At 36.9% G+C, this 22,425-nt stretch overlaps 1 pseudogene; it reads right to left on the reverse strand.

The window, feature by feature from the left end:
• Window positions 1-3,565: 3,565 nt before the first annotated feature.
• Window positions 3,566-15,629, reverse strand: LOC149218858 (uncharacterized; annotated as a pseudogene).
• Window positions 15,630-22,425: the final 6,796 nt, after the last annotated feature.

Consider the following 22,425-nt stretch of genomic DNA (forward strand, 5'->3'; position numbering starts at 1 on the left):
TAAACAAGTCACGCCTTTGAATGCCTCCTTCCCAGACAGTTTCATGACTTGAAGACATCCAAAAATAGCCTCTAGAGGGACTAGCGCAGGTAAGCCCTCGTAAAGGTGCACTGCAAAGCAGTTGAGTCAACTGTGAGGGTGCTCTACAGAGCACTTAGGCTTCCTTTCACGTGTGCTGGGCGAGATTGAGTGAAATTCACAAAACGTTTGTGGAATATTCTTATCTTTTGGAGTAATATAGAAGGTTCCTTACTTATAAACTCTCATGAGCTCGAAAATGGATGAGGAATGAGTTAAGGTGCATCCTATCCTCTCATCCCTTTCTCCATGGAACTAATTCTAAGTATGGAAGGCCATTCAATGCCACCATTTATGACAAAAGCTCCTTCATCTTCCTATAAATTGACCACTCATCTAAGTGATCGGGGGCTGGATTATGTTGAATTGTAAGGAGATAATGTTTCTATGAGATTTTTCTTTGAAGCAAGTATTGTAATGCTACAAGTCTGTCATGCTTTTGGCGTGATGTGGATGGGATCCAAGCTGGAGGAATGGCTTCGAATCAGACACCAATGGTACTTCTCAACCGTATTAAGTAGGGGATGAGCGATAGGATAGATACAAGGGAGACGAGAGGAAAGCGGAACTACAATTAGGTCTTCTCATCTTCTCATCTTATCTATTTATTATAAGAAAAGTCTAAAACACTTTAAAGTGTTGTTCTAGATACAAATACTTATCTAGGGAATTAGTATTTATCGGTAGATACCAAATTCTCCAAAACAATGGGGAAGCTTATGGATAAGGAGAAATGGGTGACCATTGATGGTCATGACAAGGGTTTGGATGGAAACCACAAGATAATGGAGAAGGATGCCAAAGAAGATGGTATGGGGAGAGGAAAGATGAGAAAATAGGATTTTGATAGAGTGATCGTTGAGTTAAGGGAAAGACTTAGTGAAATGAATATGTTGCTACAATAGATGGAGAAATAGGACCGGAGATGTGGATGGGATGTGAAGAAAAAATCCAATGGCATATTAGGCAATTGTATACTAGGAAGCTCAGAAAGAAGTTGAGGAACCTATTGACTGCTCAATTGAGAGATGAAACTCACTATGGAAGGATCCTAACCACAAATCACCAAAACAAAACTTATTTTTAGAATGGGCCCTACAAGTAAGTTCCTCCAATTTTCCCATAAAAAAAATAAAAAAAAATGAAAATTATAAATGAAAAAATAATATTGAAAAATAAGAAATGTTGTGCACAAACCTTCACAACCAATATAAAATAACACATAAAAAAATAACATATTTTATAATCATAAAAATAAATCATAAAATGCCTCAAAATTAATAAGTGTTATTCTACCAACCCAAGAGAATGCTATTCTACTAGCCCAACAAAACTACAAATTGCATTCCATAAAAAGAAAAGTTGAGAATACTTCTATCATAAAACTCATCCTTTGTTTAAAAAAATATGGAATGCTAAATTTCAGTAATACAATAAATCATATAACAAATTAAAATGTATATAATAAAATAAAATATGTGTTAAAAAAATTTAAGTTTATTTATAATTATAATTTTTTTTTTTCTAAACCATAATTTAGGTTTGATAAAATTTTTTATATAGTTTTATCTTATATATGTTTTTTCATTTTGATAATGTTTTAAATTAAATGTTACTAGTCAATTATATTATTTACATTAACAATTATATTATTTACATTTTCTTATGAGCTAAACTGAAATCTCTTTATAATATCGTAACTATATTGCATTTTATAATTTAAATATTATTTTTATATAAAAAAATCCATATTTTTTAAAATTAAAATTAAAATTATTTTATAAATTTTTTTATCTTTTAAATACAAAAAATATTTTAAAATATTAAATATAGATTAATAACGATAATGTCCATTCCATCGGCCTCGAGTATGCCGTAAAATTGCTTCTGCTTGGCTAAGAGCTCATCTTCCTCAGACGTAAGGAAATAGGTTACCAGAGGCATCTGGCAGGAGTGAAAGCCTGCTCCCTTACGGACCACCAGCGGGTTATTTATTACACGTGGCGTGGTTTTCCTTGATAACAGTGATGAGTCAAACCGACATTCGCGGATAGCAGCCAGAGATGGCTGTCCTCACTGTTGGTTTGACACCTGAGTTTGATAGGTTTTGCCATATTCGGAAAAAAAAAAACGATAATGTCCATTCCCAAACATTTTTTTTCCTCATCCCACCGTTTCTCTTTATTCCTACTTTGCATTTTCAACGGGCCTGTGTCAACCAGATTTTATGTAATGATGTTACTATGTTCATTGCTTTCAATCAACAAGATTTTATGTACTCTGGTTAGTAGGTTCGTTTTCATCAACATATATTTTTGTGTATGCTCATCAATTACATTTTACACATATAATTAATGCAATTAGATAAATAAAATGACTATTAAAATTTAATATTAATCAATTTATAATAAATATTAAAACACATATTTTATATTTTACATTTCAAATTATTTAAATTATTAAAAAATATCAAGTTAATTATAGGTTTATTATTATTAATTATTATTATAAAAAAATTAATATATTGATTAAATGTATGTTCATAAAATTTTTAATGATGAAGATTTATTCCAATTTTATTATGGAATTTTTTAATTTGTAAATAGATTTTAACTTGTCAATATCACATACCTAATATGACATATTCTTATATGGAGTTTTCTTGAAGTAATATATTTGTGATCAATTAATTAAAAGAGCATAACTTATTTCAAGATAAATCATAATCCTTGATTTGTGAACTATTATGAACATTCCAACATATTCTATGGAGGTTATCTTCACCATCCACCTAATACTTAAGATAATTAAATTAAAATTGTGGAAGGCCTATTCTAAAATATAGACACCTATGCACATATAATTTTGATCATTAATTATTTGTAAGGAGAAACAGATAGAGTGTTGTTCACATAGGGAATGTGATAGAAATAGAAAGTAGGAGGTCATCCCTTATATTAGTTATTAAATTGTAAACAATATAAAAAATACTTAGGATAGATAAAATTTAAATTACCTACTTAAGTGTGTGATTTTAGGGTTGACCATTATTAGTTTAACATTGGCTAGTAAGCTTGAAAAAAAATATTTATTTTTAGATGTTATTGGAAAAATTATTTTACATAAAAATTGATAGCTCATAGTCATCTAAATAACATATTAACCATTACTCACTACCCACCAACATGTTAGCCATTACTCACTACCCACCATAATTTAAGGCACTATTTATCTAAAACCTAATAGCTCATAGTCATGTAAATAACATATTAATCATCACTTACTACCCACCATAATTTAAGCAACTTTTTACATAAAAACTAGATCTAAATATAATTTTAGAGTGCAACATTATTTATGTGTTCCTCAACACATACTCTAACAAGTAAAAGTATAAATTTAAATGTGCAGACTTGTAGTTACTACCTACCAAAATTTATGCAAATCTTTGTTACTCATTAGGTAATTAATATTTCCACTTCATATATCAATTTACAATTTTTGTAAAAACATAATTTCCACTATAAATTGCAGAGACTATATTGTTATTAAAGCTTGTCAAGAGTTCTAAATTTCCAATATTAAAGTCCATGTAATATTGTTGGAGCCACGTTTTGATTATTGAAATTTCCTTTCTTTGGACATCTTTTAGCCATTGTGGGTCTTCCTTCGTTGCAAATCTCAAATCTATGTGATGCCATCAATTAATAATAAATAAGCACATCAACCACAAGCCAAAAAAATTTAACGCCTTGTATCGTTAGTTCTGATTAAATATACAGCTAACAAAAGTTAAGTTTTATAAATCAAGTTTTATTTCACAAAAATATACGGCCTGGTTTACCTTCTTTTGCCACAATAGCGACGACGCTTTCGTTTAAATCCTCTAATACCCTGCAGTGTACCCACCACAAAAGAAGTTTGCTGTTTACAACCATAATGAGATTTTGAAATCAAATAATTTATGATAATTTAGCGATCGTCTTACCCTCCGACACTCCAGGGATCTCGCAATCCATTGAAAAATATGATGTTGCTCCCAAAATTCTTAAGAACCCTCTTAATGTGCTGCACCCAAAAAAGAAAATTAAATCCATATTATGTTAGAGGAGAAATATATATCAAGATTTTGTATATAATCCACTTCCTCCCCCTATATATATATGTATATATACCATCCCCATATACATATATATAATGTCATTGTTTTGGATGAAAGGTAGGTTGCACGAATCTACATGTCCACCGTATAGGGCAGTGATCCAGTGGCGTCTACGTTGAATTCCATAGGCAGATTCACAAGAATCCACGAACTCCTTGTAGTCGTATGTCGAGCTAGGAAACATACTTCTCTCTGGGTCGTCGGCCATAGGCCTCAACATTTCTGTACAATCCTGCTCCCCATGGATTGGAAATGTAAGAAAACATTAATTTAAACCCTAATGTATAGATCCTCTCTTGAAAAGAAATGAGAGACTGAAAATTTGATATATGTAATCACTATGAGTTAATCGCTTGAATAACTGTTTATCATTGAAATTGGATACTATGATATCCTCAATACTGTAAATATTCGCATCTGGTTTATTTCATGCCCTCAAATATACCTAATATATTTTAATTTAACTGGATTGTAGATTTAAGAATATTTAGAACGGGTTGTAGATTCAAAAATATTTGGAAATCTTGTCATAAGAGCAAAGTTGTTTTTCTAATAAATTTCCAAGAATCTTCTAAAATCTACAATCAGCTTAAAAATGACCCTCAAATATAGGGTGGTCTAAAATCTACAATCAGCTTAAAAATGACCCTCAAATATAGGGTGGTCTAAAATCTACAATCCTCATAAAAATGACCGTCAAATATGTTGAAATATACTTTCAACTGCAGCGTTGCCCGAAGCTGCCAGTAAACAGCGACCACAAGCCAATGTTTCCCCGCACTGCTTTCACGCAAAGTGGTATTTCTTGGGGAGGCAGCAAGCATGTACACTGGCTGACAGGTGGCCACAACAACTTTTCGAAAACCACTGCACACTTTTCTTTTGTTGTCTTCGGAAGGACCTTAGTATGATGGACAAGGCCGTATGAGAAATTAATTCACGACCATGTGATGTAATTAATAAATGTACTCTAGTTGGTAAAGGTAGGTAAAGTGTTTTAATTTTATTGTTTTTTATTTTCACGGGTGTAGTTTTGTTTTTGGTCCGTTGGCTATGCTATGTAATGTTTTTTTTGTTGTGGAATATGTAATGGGAAAAACTTGCCCCAGCGAATGTAAGAAGATTTTTTTTTTTTACACCAGCGCGAATGTAATGTTGTTCGTTGCATATGAAAGAGGGCAATACGCAGTAGCGTGAATGTCCAGTTTTTTAGAATGAAATGTAAAGTAGCAGCGAGTGAATGAAATATTTTTTTTTCACACAGGAGTGTGGAATTTACAACTCAGACACAGTAAATTTTTCAGAAGAGACAGTGAAGTTTTCTTCGAACTACATCTGAAGCATTCGTGTTATAATCCCTCTGTTAGAGGAAGTTTTCTTTTGTAACAGTCAGTCTTATAAATGAATAGAAATCTTTTGTGTGTGTAAAACTCTCTCTAGAGAGAACAATTTTTTTTTTTGCTTCCCTGTGTTAAAACATAGCATTTTTTCCTCTGTTTGTTTGTTTGGAATTATCAGAAATTCCCAACATGGTATCAGAGCTTGTCGAGGCTCTTTGAAGGTGTCAAATAAGCTAAAAGAAGGATTTCTTGTTGCAGGAGCTTCTCCAACAGAGTGAAGACTCAGTCAAGAAAACATCCAAGGTATTTTTCAAGTTAGTTTTCTGTGTTACTCTTGAGGACAGTGAACTATTTTAAATATACAGTCAAGTATTTTGAAGCATAGTTAAGAGTGCAAGAATGGCTGGAGCCAGCACTAGCATGGGTATCTGTAATACCTAGCTCCCACAATTTAATGGAAAAGCCTATGACTATTGGGAAATAACTATGAGAGCTTTGCTTGCTTCCCAAGACTTATGGAAATTTGTTGAGGATGGTTTTGAAGAACAAATGAGTTTAATAATTTAACTCAGGCAGAGAAAGATCTGTTGAAGAGCAATAAAAAAAAGAATTCTAAAGCCCTCTACTTTTTGTATCAAGTAGTGCATGAGAGTGTGTTTCCAAGGATAGCAGCAGCCAAGAGATCCAAAGAAGCATGGGAAACTCTCATGATAGCCTATCAAGGCATGGAGAAAGTGAAGACAACAAAACTACAGTTGCTGAGAAGAGATTTTGAGACTCTCTGCATGAAAGAGTAAGATAATATTGACTCATTCTTCACACATGTGATTGGTCTGGTCACAAAGATAAGGTCTCATGGAGAGATTCTTGAAGAAAGGAGGACTGTGGAGAAACTATTGAGGATCCTACCCTCAAGGTTCGATGTGATTGTCACCAACATAGAAGAGACAAAGGATCTCACAAACTTCTCAGTTGATGAACTACATGCATCACTGATAACACATGAGCATAGATTGAGTAGGAATGAAAACTCATCTCTAGAACATGCTTTTAAGACCTAGATGTTCTTTGGAAGAGGAAGAAGTCAAGGCAGAGGAAACAAGAGAGGAAGAGGCAGAGGCCAAAACAGAGGTGGAAGAAACAGTCCAGCAAATGCTCAAGGAAGAGGCAACAATCCAAATCAGAACCAAGGCCAAGGCAGCAGCCAACAAAGTGGACAACATCATGCTCAAAGACAAAGGTATGATAAATCCAATGTCCAATGTCACTATTGTAAAAAATGGGCATTATGCAAATGAATGTAGGAAGAAGCAGCATGATATGAATAATAGAACTAATGAAAATTTCACTAGAGAAAATACAAGCCAAAATAATTTGTTTATAGCCTGTAATATGGCTGAAGAAAAGAGTGAAGATGTATGGTTCCTAGACTCCGATTGCAGCAACCATATGACAGGAAACATAGCTTTGTTTTCTATGTTAGATCAGAGTGTGAAGTCACAAGTCACACTAGGGACTGATAATAAAGTTTCTGTTACGGGAAAAGGAGAAGTAAATGTCTTAACAAAGAAAGGTGAAAAGAAAGCCATAGGAGATGTTCCTGGAATGAAATGTAATCTCTTAAGTATTGGACAGCTTGTTCAAAATGGGTACAATGTTTTCTTTTTGGATGATGTATGCACCATTATGGATAAAACACCCAATAAACAGTGTATCTCTGAAGTGAAGATGACAAGGAATGGGATGTTCCCTCTCAGGATGAAAGCATATTTTAAAAATGGAGAAGAAATTGCAGCAGTGACACAAGAAGCTTTCCAAAGCGAACCAAAAGATGAAAACTGGTTGTGGCACTTGAGATTTTGGCATCTCAACTTTGGAGGTCTTAACTTGTTAAATAGAAAAGGAATGGTAAGAGGATTGCCATTGATAGAGAAACCAGACAGCCTTTGTGAAGGTTATATCTTGGGGAAACAACACAGAGAGAGTTTTCCATCTCGGACAAGCATACGGGCAAAAGCACCCTTAGAGATTGTCCACTCAAATTTATGTGGACCGATGCAAATTCCATCACTTGCAGGCAGCCACTATATACTAACATTTATTGATGATTTTACTAGAAAAACTTGGATTTATTTCCCAAAGAACAAAAGTGAAGTGTTTGAAAGATTTTGCAATTTCAAAGCACTTGTAGAAAACCAAAGTGGCCTGCATATCAAAGTTTTAAGAGAAAATGGAATTCATAAGCAGTTTACCACTAGGTACACTCCGCAGCAAAATGGAGTTGCCAAAAGGAAGAATAAGACAATCATGGATATGGCGAGGAGTATGTTAAAGGTAAAGCATTTTCCAAATGATTATTGGGCTAAAGCTGTATACTATGTAGCGTACATTTTGAATAGATGCCCTACAAAAGCATTCATGAATAGAGTGCCAGAAGAAGCATGGATTGGGACAAAGAAAGGAGTCACCCACATGAAAGTTTTTGGATGTGTGGCTTATGCACACATTCCCAATCAACTAAGGAAGAAGTTGGACAGCAAAGGGGAGAAATGTATTTTCATTGGATACAGTGAGAAATCCAAAGCTTATAGGTTGTATAACCCATCCACCAAGGAGCTTATTGTGATTAGAGATGTTCAGTTCATTGAGGAGGAAGCTTGGGATGGAAGCATAGAGAAAACAGTGAATGTTAAAAACTCTTTGTCACATGATGAAGATGATGAGGAGATGGCTAAAATACATCCCCAAACAGCAGCACCAACACAAGGGCAGCAAGAGACACCCTTGAGGAGAAATGAATGTGCTTCTCCAAGCACACCACAAGGAGGAAATTCAAGTGCTTCCTCAAGCACTTGTACACCAAATGAAAGAGGTAAGAAGTTCAGAAATTTAAGTGACATTTATGAACAAGAGGCAACAAATGAAGGTATGAACTCTTTTTTTGCTTTATATTGTCATGTTGATGACCCTGTTCATTTCAAAGAAGAAATTAAGGATAGAAAATGGATAGAAGCTATGGATGAGGAGATCAATGACATAGAAAAAAACAAGACATGGGATTTAGTTGAACTACCAAAAGGAAAGAAAGTCATTAGAGTTAAATGGGTCTACAAGACCAAGAGTAATGCTGAAGGCAAAATAGAAAGGCACAAGGCAAGACTAGTTGTCAAAGGATATAAGCAGCAGTATGGGAGAGACTATGAGGAAACTTTCGCACCGGTTGCCAGAATGGAAACAGTGAGGGCAGTATTGTCCATAGCAGCACAAAACAAGTGGAAAGTTTACCAAATGGACGTGAAGTCATCATTCCTAAATGGAGTGTTAATAGAAGAGGTTTACATTGAACAACCTCTAGGCTATGAAAAGAAAGGCCAAGAGCACAAAATGTGTAGATTGAAGAAAGCTCTTTATGGGCTGAAGCAAACACCAAGAGCATGGTACAGTAGGATAGATTCCTATCTACTGGAAAAAAGATTTGAAAAGTGTGAAGGAGAACCCACTCTCTACATCAAAGAAAATGATGGTAAAATACTAATTGTTGTGTTATATGTTGATGATGTTATGTTCACAGGTAATGATGATAACCTTATTGAAAATTTCAAAACAGTCATGAAAGAAGAATTTGAAATCACTAACATGGGTTTGCTGAGATACTTCTTAGGAATAGAAGTAGAAAAAAATGGAAATGGGATTTTTATCTCACAAGCGAAATATGTTAATGAAGTGTTCGAAAGATTTAATATGTAGGAGAGCAAGGCCGCAATCACTCCCACAGTAATGGGATTAAAACTCAGCAAAGAGGACAACAACAAGGATTTTGATCCTAGTTTGTACAAGAGCATAGTTGGCAGCCTCATGTATTTGACTGCAACTAGGCCGAATATAATGTATGCTGTTAGTTTAATATCCAAATTCATGGAGAGGCCAAAAGAAGCACATTGGTAGGCAGCAAAAAGGATTCTAAGGTATGTTAAAGGTACTAAAAGATTTGGCATTTTATATACTGCTTCAAAATGTTCAAATTTAATTGGATACACTAATAATGATTGGGCTGGAAGTGTAGATGATCGGAAAAGCACATCCGGTTATGTTTTTCACATGGGTTCAGGAGCCATTTCATGGGCTTCTAAAAAACAACCTATTGTAGCGTTGTCAATAGCAGAGGCAGAATATGTGGCAGCTACAGCAGCAGCGTGTCAAGCAATTTGGATGAGAAGGATGTTAAGGAGCTTATCCCGAGAACAAGCAAAAGGAACTGTGATTTTTTGTGACAATAGCTCAGCTATTTCATTATCCAAAAATGTTGTGTTTCATAAGAGAACGAAACACATTGACACAAAGTTTCATTATGTTAGGGAATTGGTAAACAATGGAGAAATTGTTTTAAAACACTGCAAAACTCAGGAGCAGGGTGCAGATATTCTGACTAAACCATTGGGGCAGAAAAGTTTTGAGTTTTTGAGGAAATGTTTGGGTATGACTGATAACCCAGTAGTTGAAATTAAAGGGGAGTGTTGAAATATACTTTCAACTACAGCGTCGCCGGAAGCCGCCAGTAAACAGCGACCGCAAAACAGCCAACGTTTCCCCGCATCGCTTTCACGCAACAGTGGTATTTCTTGGGGAGGCAGCGAGCATGTACACCGGCTGACACGTGGCCACAACAACTTTTCCAAAACCACCATTCCCCAGCGCATAAAGTCCAGCAGAAAGGGTCGTGCGGGATTGACCAACAACCGTCCGATTTTTGAGGGCAAGATCAACGGTTATGGTAGTAGGGCACACTTTTTTTTTGTTGTTTTCGGAAGGACCTTCGTATGACTGACAAGGTTGTATGAGAAATTAATTTACCGCCATGTGATGTAATTAATAAATGCACTCCGGTTGGTAAACGTAGGTAAAGTCTTTTAATTTTATTGTTTTTTATTTTCACGGGTGTAGTTTTGTTTTTTGTCCGTTGACTATGCTATGTAATGTTTTTTTTGTTCTGGAATATGTAATAGGAAAAACTCGCCGCAGCGAATGTAAGAAGAATTTTTTTTGTATAGCAGTGCGAATGTAATGTTGTTCATTGAATATGAAAGAGGGAAATACGCAGCAACGTGAATGTCTAGTTTTTTAGAATGAAATGTAACGCAGTAGCGAGTGAATGAAATATTTTTTTTTCACACAGCAGTGTGGAATTTACAGCTGAGACAGAGTAAATTTTTCAGAAGAGACAGTGAAGTTTTCTTGGAACTGCATCTGAAGCATTCCTGTTGTAATCCCTCTGTTAGAGGAAGTTTTCTTTTGTAACAATCAGTCTTATAAATGAATAGAAATATTTTGTGTGTGTAAAACTCTGTCTTCAGGAAACAATTTTTTTTTGTTGCTTCCCTATGTTAAAACAGAGCATTTTTCCTCTATTTATTTGTTTGGAATTATCAGAAATTCCCAAAAAAATAAAGGTGATCTACTATTGAGAACAGTGTCATGTCGATCTCCCTCACCAAATTTTCCAAAGAATAAGCATTGAACAATATTTAACCTGAAATTGCCAGCTAGCCTCCCCATGGGGATTACGCCATATGAGATCAAAGCAGGAACTACTCCCTGCGTAGTTATAATAAATGTTAACTGCGTCATATAATCGACTGATGAGGTCTTTATTGCCAGAGGGATTATCTATTGCCTTCCACATCTGAGGCAACAAAACAGAAAAACAGTATAAATAGATAATAATAAGGTAGAAATATATTTCTTGATTCCTCCAATGCAAATGGACAACACGGTGAATGAGTATGTAAGAGGGGTGTAGTGCATTTACTTGCTTCACAGGATATGTTGGCGACGACTGAACAAAGTTGACTGCAACTGGATAATCTGTCATGGCAATGGTGTCGTAGGCATCACGGAAGCACCAGGCCAAATTCTCAGCAATTATCAGAAAGTTTAAGACTCATAGAATGAGCTTATTATTTCATTACTAAACATTGAAATTTATAGATACATACCCGGGAGAATCAATAATGATCTCCGCCGATGTCTTAGCCACTCTCGCTGACTCACATTAAATTACATGAGGTGGGAATAGTGGGTGGCGTCGTTTGCACAGTTGTGATTAATGGTCTAACACCTCCCCTTAATCACAACGACCTAAACTTTAACTTGCCTGCTGGTCTAAGTCTTAGCTAGGCTTACAACAAAACATTTCATTTTTGTCTTCTTGCTAAAGGGTCCATGCTTGTTCATTTGTTGATGCAGTTTCATCTTCACCTTTATTGTCATAAGATAGTGATTGAGCTTCTCATTTCTTGATTGCAGGTTAACATTTTTTGTATTCAACATTGCTTCATGTTCTTGGGACTTATACTTGTCCTTAATGCTTGCAATTTCTTCAAGTTTTGTTGCTTCTTCCTTCTGCACACTAAAAAACAATGTTAGATTCATAAATAGAACCATATTGATTTTTGTCATCGTGCTCTTTGGAAAGAGCTCTGCTTCGTTCATTTTTCTTTGCTGACATAGTTGATTGATTCATGTCTTCAATCTCTTTTGTGAATTCTTTTGTTGCAGACTTGTTGTCCTAAGTTTGATTTGTGTATGGAGGTAGGCAACTCTTCTCACCAAACAACAACTCATCAATAAGATGTTTTTCTTGCATGAGATTGAACCACTCTTCATGAGACACATAATTATCATCAAATTTGACTTCATATGTTTCTGCATCACAGGTAATTTCCTCACTATCACATGCTACTCTATTGTCAACTACAAATATACTTTCAGTCTTGATCCCAGTTATGATGCTTTCAACACAATCACCATTTTTAACACCACCACTTTCATCATCTTCAACTTTCTCACTCCCCTCCATACTATACTTCATTTCAAGAACATTCCAAAATATTTTTGCATTATGCATTTCACCAAATTCATGTAAAATACTAGACAAAATGTTTTCATCTAGAGCTGATATAATGAGAAGTAATGCTATTGCTCTTCTACACTTATCATCCAAATTCATAGAAGTTTCTTGGACAAATTTCCATAAATCTACTGAACCAAGCAACCCTTCCACTTTATTTGCCCAAAGCTTAAAGTTTTTACCTATGAAAATTGGCAAAACTGGCATTAATCGTTTTAGTATTGCACCAGTGTCTTCAAATTCTTCTATGGGATTCAAATCTACTTTTGGTTGAAGCATTTCATATTCTTCTGCAACTATTGCCATTTGAGAAAATTCAACTGCCACGCTATGCCAAGCCACAAGCTTTTATTCCACACTCAGCACCAACTAGGTCCACACAATAGGCCACACCAACAACACTCCAAGGACCACACGCAATGCTTATCTTCTGACAGTATTGGCATCCAACAACATATCAGAAGGCACAATACAACATGCAAGGCAAGATCTCAAAATAAAATTTGTGATTCCACATGTAGCAGATCAATTTCTTCCAACAGTGAGATCTGCAACCCTTCCAATTTATTCAACAGGACTGCACCAGGCTGGACTGCTCCATGCTTACCGCATGTTCTCTCATTCTCCCATCAGAGAATAGAACTCAACAATTTTGACAATAACATCGTCCACCCAGTTCCAACACCATTGTGCAAAGCAGTAGATTAGTCAACACACCAAACTCGTGAAGTCAGCGTTCACACGCTCCTACACTATAATTCTTCAAAGGCTCATATTGCTGGAAACAACCATGACATCGATACACCGCAACTTACTCGAGCCAAACTAGAGACACAACTCTTGCAGGAAGCCTCTTTCATATAGGCTCCAATCGCTAGACGAAGCAGCTGCTATTCTCGTCTGGGTGGCACACAATCCACCACTTCACATATGGTGGATATAACAACAATTCTATGCGCCAAAAGAACCGACGCACAACTCCAACTTAGAGGCTCCAAAGCTAGCCTCACACGCTCTTAAATTTTTCTCGCTGGAACTCGTAGTTCCCACACAACTCAATTTTGGGCTCTTAGATTCGATAAGAGCAATGCTGCTCAAATGGCATCCGCAGCCCTCGGCTCTCCTCAACACTTCTTTCTCGGTGCTCCTCGATGGCTAGATCCGGCTTTGACAACTCTCGATTCACAACACACTGCCCCCAAACCTAACAGCACTGTAGGTCAATCAACAACTCCTCAATGCCTCCATACCAAAAATACATAACAACTCTTTCTCAGAATACAAAAAACAGGGTATGCATAAACTGGTGCACTTCTCCCACTCTCATACAGAGCTATATCGATCTCCACTCGGCATTCACACTACCGAGCCTTCAAGACTCACTAGCACTCCACGACACTAGGCAACTTGGGCTTCACTAACTCCTCTTGGCACTCACCGTAGCGCTCTAACAGCCAACGCAAACATGACATCAACACTTCTAGACAGTGCTACGCACTCCACACTGTGCTTGATTGGCCGCAGCAATCTACACACCACGGCCAGACTCTACCTACCACCTTGGCTTACGAGCACACTCAACTATGGCCAAACACAGCTCACCTAAAGCCTGGCGCTACAGGGTTTACTCTTTCACGAACAACGCTCACTATGGATAGAAGATCGCTACCTCACAGCCCCTCGGCTCTGATACCATATCAGAAACTTGAAGACTCATAAAATGAGCTTATTATTTCATTACTAAACATTGAAATTTATAGATACATACCCAAGAGAATCAATAATGATCTCTACCGATCCCGTTTGCGCAATTGTGATTAATGGTCTAACAGCAATATCATTATCACTATTTGATCTGAAACAAGGGACGGCGGTCTCTTATGTTAGAGCATACAACACAGTACAAGGGAGGGCGGTCTCATATGTATTGTGATCGATATAACAAAGGAATGCATTTCAGAGAGATTCATTGTTGTTACTCGCAAATTGTGAGAGCTTTTCTTAGGGATTTGAGGCCTTTAGGAGTTGATGTCATGTTATCTATCACATTCCAGGAACCTTTGATGACTTGGAAGCAATTCTCAGTTTCACTCTGCCATGCCAATTTGGAATGAATGTACCACAATAACAATAAATTAGAAAACCCCATCCAAATTACTGCATTGGGCTAGAAATTTATACCCTCACATCCTGAGATAGAGTGTTTTCGAAACCCGTTGGTGTCATGATGTTATCGAAAAACAAAATAGGCACTGAGGATGAGACTGCCCCAATTGCAACATGCGGGTATTTCAATCGAAACCAAGCAGCTAACACTACAAATTACATATATATTCAACCCTCCATTAAATTTCTGACTTTAATTTTGATTAGATCGCTAGTACTTGTAGGGATAAACATTAAGATGACAATTGTACAAAATATTTCAACTTACTTACTCCATAAGATCCTCCAAATAAGACTACTGGTGAATCCTCTGCTGACAAAATTTTCTTGAGATCTGTAATCAATGTGGCGAAATCGGACAAAGCCTGTGCAGCAGTGAGAAACCCTAGGGTACTTCAATTGCTGAAGGCAGCTTTCTGGATTCCAAATGGCAGTGGATGACCATAGAAGTGATGGTACAAAGAAAAATTAGAAAACCATATGAGTATAATTACAGCAAATCACAATTTCCAAATTCTTATGCTTATTTTTTCAAATCAAACGACCTTCAAAAGTTTAGGTCATATACCTCAATGAAAACAAGCATCGCCTTAAACTGTGGCGCAATATCGAACATGAAGTCCGTATTTTCTACAAACCATTCAATATAGCCTTCATTTCATGTATATACAAATATTGGAGATTTGGTAGAAGCTCCATCCCAGTGTTTGGAATTGATGAGATACCTCTGCTGAAAGGTCTGATAACTCTCTGGGACGAATGTGTAATGGTCCAGAATTTGTGTGAAGTTCCTCACATGGTATTTCGCAACTGGGGAAAATCCAGGTACCGTAGCAGAACTGTTCTTCCATTTTCGTGTTGGAGAAAAACTGAACAGAGAACGTTTCGGTGTTGCAGAATCGGCATTCCCCACAAGTGAAACCAATATCAAAACAAGAATGCAGAGTAGTCCCTGCGTGCCTGGGTAGATGGCCATGACTTCTCACAAAGCTGGAGAGGGAGGGTGGCTGGAGAAAATAGAGGCAAGAGAGAGAATATAGAGGAAATTTGTATACACATATAGGGATATGTTAGAGATGTCGATCACAATTACGGGCCATGGATAGACGGTGCATGAATGCGCGGATATGATTTGAGGGATTCCGTCATATAATTTAAAACGAATTTATTTTCATAATATTTTGTTTTCGTTTATATTTTATTTTTACTTTGGGAAGATTGTATTTGTTTAAATAAAATTGAAATTTTGTTATTTAATATTCTAATTGGCTTTACTGAGATTTTATTTATTTTCCTTTTCTGAGGTTTTTTAAGGTGGGTGTTTTTCGTCTAGTTTCTCTAATACACAATAGAAGTGCCACTTGGGTTTTTCACGGTATTGAATCTATATATAAAGTAAAAAAACAAGTTTAAATAACAAAAAAAAAAGGATTTACCTCAAATTTTTCTGCTAGATTCAGAAGATGAAAGTCCAAAAACAGCAACTCCTTTAATATTTTATAGTAATTTTAAAATATAAATATTTTTTTACACATTCAAATTTAGTATTATTTTTTTTGTAATTTGATTTTAATATTGTTGTCTTGATATGCTATTTATAATTGAGTATGAGAGAGTTGATATGATTTAAAATTATTTTTAAAAGCAATAAAATAACATTAATTTAACCAATCAAAAATAATTATAATAATAATAAAAAGTAATTAATGTGGTGAATAAAATATTTTAATTTCCGATTTAATTTTACATCAATTTTCTGGAAATAGATAAAGTAATTAAAAATAAAAATAGAAATAAAAATAACTTTGAGCAATAGAGATGTAATTCATTCGCTCTTTAATAATATTATTACTATTATATGATGTTTAATTAATTTTATGTTAAGTTAAGATTTAATTTAAATTATATTGACAATAAAAATTAATGTCAATCATAAATAAAATATTTTAATGTTCCATAAGAAATAGTATAATTTTATATAAAGAAAATAAAATAATTCAAGTTAATTTTTTCTTACATTTTTACTTTACATTATGAGGGAGATGTGTAGTTTTTTCTACTCTTAATATCGAGTTGGTATAGAAGTTTAATGTGGGTCATAAATCAAATATTAACATTGTGAATCATAAATGGAGGATTGGAATCAAGATGGTGGAGGGGCAAGACCTTTATCCTTTCGCTAACATTTTGTAATGGCCACACCCGAGTAGGGAGAGGAAGCCCTATCTTGGCTTGGACCTAATGTCAATTGATCACGGTCTTTGCATAAGACAATTTTAGAGTTAGCTAGGAGAGTTGAGTCGATCACTGAATTCCAAGTTTCTTTGAGGTCAATGCTAGAAATGGAGCAACCTAGATTGACTAGAAGGTATGCAAATTTGTTCCCTATAATCCTTACATTCATTTGAATGATAATTGGGATTTGTTGGAGAAGCTTAGCAATCCTAACAATGTGATCATTAATCCTCTCGCAAGGAGAAAGCTTGTCCCGATTAGTTCCATTCTATAGATATATAGTAAAGTTGATAACAAAATATGAATCCCCCTCAACAATTAATCTGTGGAAACCCTAAGAGTATGCGACTCTAAGTCCTTCCTCCACTGCAAACATTAAGCTGCATTTTTCTATTGAGGCCCACTACAACATGTATTAGAAAGAGGGGATCCCCCTTGTGATTTCTAAAAATACCTCCTAGGCCAGTTGGACTAGGATTATCCGTAGAAGCATTGTCAAGGTTAGATTTGATAAATATCTAGGGGGGATACCACATTGTTTGGGAGGCGACTTTATGAGCATGGGGAGCTAAGGAAGAAAAAGGGGTTGGGGGATGGAGATTCTGGGAAGAGGGAACCATGGAATCCTCATGGGAAGAGTTCTAATATTTTTTTGTCTAATAAGAAATAAGAATAATTTCTATAAGTCTCATTACGATCATGAAAGAAAATTTTAAAGATGGAAATATATCTTAAAGTTTAGAAATTGTGGCGAACCTTACTAGTCTCAAACATAGAAACTATAAAATGTTTGGTGATATTATTGTAGAAATATTCAAGCTTTTGATGATTTTATATAGAAATTACAAAATTTTGGCAAATTATAAGGTAAAATAATTCTATACTATCAAATATGGGATAATCATTTTTGGAAAAAATGGAAATTGGCGAATCTTATTTTTGGAAAAAACATGGAAAATTAGCCCACCTGCTAATACTAGCCCCTAAAAGTTTCCCTAACAATCATGTTCTAGATTTCCTCTGAGTTTCTTGATTGTGCTTTAAACATGTAGTTGTTTTGTTCCTTCAAAATAAACTAGAGGATGAAACCAAGTGCCAAGCACTGGACTCGATTTAGAATGGGGATTTTGAAAGAAGAAGCATGCTAGGAACAAATGATTTCAATGATGGCTTTGGAGGGTCGACGATCCAATTTCCTAGACAACATGGTGAGCTTAGTGAATTGATAGTCAACAAATGATCAATCATTAAAGCTCTGTTGAGTTGTCTCTTGATCATCCATAGAAAGATGACAAAGGGAGGGACCTTCAAATCCTCGTTTCTGGGGGCAATCCCACGTTAGTGTTCTGTTATGTTCTAGTAGTCATAGGAAGTGTGCAATTTTGGGCCAAAGATTCCCATGCCAAATAATTTCCGAAATTTTATCATTTGGTGGTAGAGTGTGTGCAATTAATAATGAATAGGCTTATTTTACAGTAAAACTTTTGCTAGCCTCTACCCCCCCAACAGTCTTATGTGCTTCAGTAAGAATGGGGATTTTCCTCTATTGAAATTGCTGAGAAAATAAATTCCACTCTTCCAAAGGGGTGGAAAGTGCTTAGTCATCTCTATATTTCCACTTCTTGGAAGGCAAGTCTTTTGTAGGGTCCTTCCACTAATGTGCAACCTGCAAAAATATATTTCAACCAAGATATTATCAATCAGGGAACATTGAATGATTGATTACAAGGGGGAGCTACTGCCAATATTCCTCTGAGAATTTGTCTCGACCTCCATTATGTAGTTACAAAAGGACATTCCTTCGAATTAGATCCTTTCTTTGATATACCAAATTCCATATCAAAGAGCCTTGAATGTGTCCTGTGAGGTGAAGCCTAGAAAGAAGACTCATGCCTCATAAATGTTTTTCATTCAAAATTTCTTTCAATAGGTCCTTTCCCTATTGAATCCATGTCCACCTCAAATTCCCCCCCATCACATTGCCAAGTTGCTCTTGATCCCTCAATCCTAATCCCTGTTGGGCATGGAATCCCCACAAGGCATGTTTTGCGGCTTAAAGCCCAAGTTTTGAGCAAGTCTTTTTTAAAAGCTCCGTGAATTGCGGGCGCAAAGTGCGAAGTATGATATAGTCACAGGGTTGTCTGCCCTAGTTTTTGTAGTGTAATGTCGGCTGGATAGGCCTACCCATGGTCCACGGACCATGGGATTGTATAAATAAAGTGAGGCTCTAGGTGTAAAAGAAAACTAGAGAAGAAGAATGAGAAGTCTAAGTGATTGAGTCAAAGTGTAAAGTGTGTTTGTGGGTCGTAGAGTAGGAGAACGCTCTGCAGCTGAGTGCACAGAGACCTAGTAGTCCGCAGCTGAGTGCGTAGACCCCTGCAGCTAAGTGCGCAGGGCAGGTCAAGTCTGTAACCATTGAAGAATCAATAAAGAGAAGTTTTGGTATAATTTTGTGTATCTTTTCCTCGGTTAATGCATGATTGTATATAATTTGCAAATATATTGTTTATTACTGCGTGAACCTGTATTGTATTGTTAAATATAACTTAAGACATTTAAGTAGGGAAAGGTGTTTAAATAATACTGGAAGATAAATAAGAGCTCGGGTAATAGTGCAGAGCGCGAAACAACCCCTGCTTAGGGCTGTGTGAAGGCAGGGTATCATACCCCGAGGAACAAAAGGTGCGTGGAGCCACTTGCACGCAAGGAAAAACGAAGGACCAGTCAAACTCATCAGACATATTAAGGGTGCAAAAACTTGGTTCTAGCACCCTCCCATACTACTTCGGGTGAGACCTCAGTCCGCGCTCTGCAGATTGTTGTCGAAAGGACCAATAGTACTGGGATCTATTTGGCTAATTAACTCTGAACCTGGGTCAGGCCCTGACAAGCCAACAAATGGTTCTATTACTAGGATCGGGATCTCCATAGAGATGTCTGATGTCATATCACTAGAATCCAACAAAGAAAGGAATTGAAGATTGGTTGGACAGAAAGATTCATGAGTTCGTAGCGCAGGAAAACAGGAATCCGCGACTATCAAAGCAAGATTGGTTAGACTGCTACTTATATAAGGAGATCCATTTCTTTGTATCCTTCCCCACTGAGTTGTACGAGTGGATCGCAAAGCTAGCAGATAGCCAATGAAGGTGTAAACTTGACAAACCTATTATGTGGACTCCAAAATTGGTGCGCAGACTAGAAGCATCAGAAGATAACATCGTGTGCGCTATCGACCACTGGCTTGATCGAATCATAGGAGGGTTCATCACCAAATTCATGTTAGATACTTCAGTCAATTACAGTGAGGTAGAACAAAGCTTCCTCAAGGGAGCGTGAGGTAAGTACGTTAAATCTTTGAACACTTGGATTAAAATTCTACTGTGTGAAAAATGCGTTATGCGAATAAATTAAGGTTTGGGGCTATGCAAAGTGGGAGAATCTATAGAAACAAAGGTAGCACAGAACTACAGACGAGCCCCAAAAATTAGTTTATTCGCATAGAACTAGAGGTAGCCAAGAAGTGCAATCAATCTAATAAGGCAGAGGATTCCACGCAAACCACCCCCACCCACACCACCACCAGTTTCACCATCTTCACCCCCAATTTCTCCCATACCACCTCCGCCACCACCGTGAAGCAGTATGGCTAGCGTAATAAAGCTACCAGTGTTCAAGGGAGTAGGGAATGAAGATTCAAACCAGTTTTGGTTCGTGATAAAAGTTGTATGGGAAGCATAGGGTGTCACAGATGACAATATAAAGAAAGCAACATTGGTCAGCTCTTTTCAGGATCGCATGCTAATCTGCTACATTAAGCATTCCAATGACAATCCGAATGCGGGGATAATAGATATTCAAGTTGCACTAAACAAATAATTTAGAAAGCCAAAATTGGAGGCATAGTCTATTATTGGATTGAAGGAAATCACAATTCTACTAGGCAAAACCCCGTGGGAGTTGGATCAAAGACTGAAGTGCACAATTTGCAAAGCAAACATGACATTAATAGATGGGAAACACTATGAATGGTTTGTAGCGTCATTAACACCACATCTACGAAATGTGCTGGCGCAACAAAGACTAACCACTCATGTTGAAGCTTTCGAGGTTGTAATGAGATTGCATGAGACTTTGATAGAAGATCCTAACCTAGGGGTTTAGCAGATTCACACACAGCTGAAAAACTTGGAAGTTTGAAACAAGACAGGATAGCCTGCCCAGAAGTGCGTGAAGAGGTATGGTGTGTAAAGTGGAAGGGCCACGGGCACGACAAGGACCATTGCTCAGTGTTCATGAATTACCTCGCAGTAGGAGGACCAACGCCATTGATACTGGAGGAACAAATAGGACTAAGCGCAGTACCTGTATTATGGTGTGCAATTTGTTAAATAGGACGAAAGCATGCTACAGATAACTGTCATCTATTATAGAAGTATACACAGAATTCCCAGCAGTTGTTCTGTAATTTCTGCAGGTCAGTAGGCCATGATGAGCGCAGCTATAGAAGTTATGAACTGATGATGGATCAGACTCCTACCTACAGAGTTCAGGCCAAAACATGGCCCCTTGACCAGAATGTAGGGATGGTGCAAAACAGATTTCAGGGGTGCAGACGAGGCCGAGGTGGAATGGGACGAGGAAGAGGTCACATAAAGTTGATATGTTACAATTGCAGAGGGCTTGGACATTATGCTCGCGATTGTATGAATCCAACATGACCATCATGCTTGTATTGTAGATTGTTTGATCATGAGATAGAGGACTGTCCAACACTGACAGCGAGGTTGTGCAATAAAGGAGCACTCCAACCTCCCCCGACTTAGAACTTGCAAATGATGATGGCTGAGCCACACGAGGAAGACCCTAAGGTAAATATCATGCATCGAGGTGGTATTATGACAAGGGATGACCAAGGCAAGTAGCCTGAAGAAAGCACCTAGGTTCGCAAGGCTCCAATGAAGGAACCTGAATTTGATTTGGAGCACGCTAAGGAGACCTTCATGGAAGCTAAGAGGAGCTTCGTTGATGCCTCCACTTCAGGAAGTAAAGACAGACTGGAGCCATAAATGGACCCATCAATGCTCACTATGTTCTTGGAGACATGCATGAAGCTGTTGCGCGACAGCAAGGCTATAAAGGGGCTGTAAGAAATCATAACTTGATGTGCTGGGACTGCGCCAGGAGAACCGCATGTAGTCCAGAAGCTCGAGAAGCACACAACGCGAATAGGGAGGGAGATGAGATTGACTATGCAGATCGGGGAATATGAGATGTATCAAGTGATTTTGGATCTAGGATCGGACGCGAATGTCGTGCAAAAGTAGACATGGAATGCATGTGCAGGCCTGCGTTGCAATGGTCTCCTATCCAACTACGGATGGTAAACCAATAGAAGATCCTACCTATGGGGAGATTTTAGGGAATCATATTAGACATCAAAGGATCAAGCGCACTAGCAAATTTCGAAGTGATAGATGTTTATGATGATAACATTCCCTATCCCGCGCTATTGGGAATAGATTGGGCCACTGAAA

The sequence above is a fragment of the Pinus tabuliformis genome, chromosome Q, assembly GCF_031772625.1.
Source record: "Pinus tabuliformis cultivar Carrire ecotype Pingquan chromosome Q, CPIR1, whole genome shotgun sequence".
In the NCBI taxonomy this organism is placed as follows: domain Eukaryota; kingdom Viridiplantae; phylum Streptophyta; class Pinopsida; order Pinales; family Pinaceae; genus Pinus; species Pinus tabuliformis.